Source organism: Panthera uncia (genome assembly GCF_023721935.1).
Source record: "Panthera uncia isolate 11264 chromosome C1 unlocalized genomic scaffold, Puncia_PCG_1.0 HiC_scaffold_4, whole genome shotgun sequence".
NCBI classification, from domain to species: Eukaryota; Metazoa; Chordata; class Mammalia; order Carnivora; family Felidae; genus Panthera; species Panthera uncia.
Window position 1 is genome coordinate 84,483,134 of NW_026057585.1, and position 1,865 is coordinate 84,484,998.

Here is a 1,865-nt window from a genome sequence, read left to right on the forward strand (position 1 = left end):
CTGTCTCAAAAATAAACATAAAGAAAAAATTTTTTTAATTCAAAGTTTAAATAAATATAGGAAATGATTTATTTATTATGTACCAGGTACTGTTCTAAACTCTATATATAAAATTCATTCCATGTCCACAACAATTCTATGACAAGGCTTTATTGTAATGATTATTATCCTGTTTTATAGAAGGAACCTCAAGTGCAGAGAGGTAAAGACCACTCAGTGAGTAAATAGTGATCCCAGAGTTCAAACCCAAGTAATCTGGTTTGGGAGTCAGCTTCGATGTACTGTTAAAAGTGAAAATCCACTCTACCCACATCCCTGGTAATAACCTATGTGTCAACATTTTCAGGTCCATTCATCTAGAGCAATGTTTCTCAGCCCAGAAAGTCTGATTTCATTGGGCTGGATGGGTCCTGGGTAATGGGATTTTTAAAAGCTACCCTGGTGATTCTAATGTGCAAAGTTCAGAATCTCTAATCCAACTATTGTGCTGAGTGTTTACACACAAGTACCCACCTGTGTGCACACACCTATATTTTTTTTATTTTTTTTTAATGTTTATTTTATTTTTGAGAGAGAGAGAGAGAGAGAGAGAGAGAGAGACAGAGTGCGAGCCGGGGAGGGGCAGAGAGAGAGGGAGACACAGAATCCAAAGCAGGCTCCAGGCTCCGAGCTGTCAGCACAGAGCCCAACGCGGGGCTCGAACACACGAACTGTGAGATCATGACCTGAGCCGAAGTCGGACGCCCACCCGACTGAGCCAGCCAGGCGCCCCTGCACACACCTATATTTAATGTGTTGTCCTAGGTGTTCGTAAGATGTACACATCTTATGTACACATAAGAAGAAGATGTGTACATCTTATGTACACATAAGAAGTATGTGTACACTGTGGTATCCATTAGTGTTTTTCACTGAGTGGCTGTAAATTACTATGGGTTTTCTGAGTGACTGTTAGAGACACTGTAAACACATTCATTCCACAAATATTTCTTAAGCACCTACAAGATTCCAGGCAATGGCCTAGGCATTTGGGGATATAACAGTGAACAAAACAGATGGGGTCTCTGCCTTTGAGTGCATAGTCTGTTGGAATTGACAGATTTGGTCTTATGTCTTTGCCTGTCTGTGGCAGGGGGATAGCTGCCCTTGGAGGTTGCTGAAGGGTGAATGGCTGGCTGGGAGAGCTTAGGAAGGTGAGATTTGCTAGTTGGCTGTGTGCATGGTGGCCTTTCTAGCCCTATGTGCAAATATATTAGAGAAGGAGACATACGGCATGTTTCTGGGTTTGAATGAGTGTGGCTGGCTGTGTGGCATGTGTGTAAAGATGTGCATGATCTGGGCCTGTGAAAATGTAGGCAACAGCACGAAGAGAGCATGATAGGGAAGGCTGCGTGCAAGGTAGGCAGGCACCAGCCCAGGACTGCACACAGATGGTGGCACATGCACACACACGCGCATACAGCCAGCAGCTGCAAGAAGGAGGCTGGTTTCCAGTCCTGGGGCACAGACTCCCAGGACCCGGAGAACTCTGCTTTGGGTATGTGGAGGAGGCACAGCTGGGGCTGGAAAGTCTAGAGTGGGAGGGAGGGAGGCTGGGGAGCCACATCCTTGATCTCTGGTCTGTTTCAGCAGTTCCGGACTTGGTGCTCTGGGTCTTTGTGTGACTCTGGGTCTCTCTCTCTCTGATGTCTGGATATTGGCATCATTCTCCCTCTTCTGGGTCTTGGGCTCCGAGGCTGATCACATGACTCTGGGTCACCACCTCTCCAGCCTACTTGGCTCTCTGTGTCCCCCCTCCAAGTCTGTCTCTGCCTCCGTGTCTGACTCTGTCTCCGTGTCCTTCCTTGTCCTTGCCAGGTGGGGGG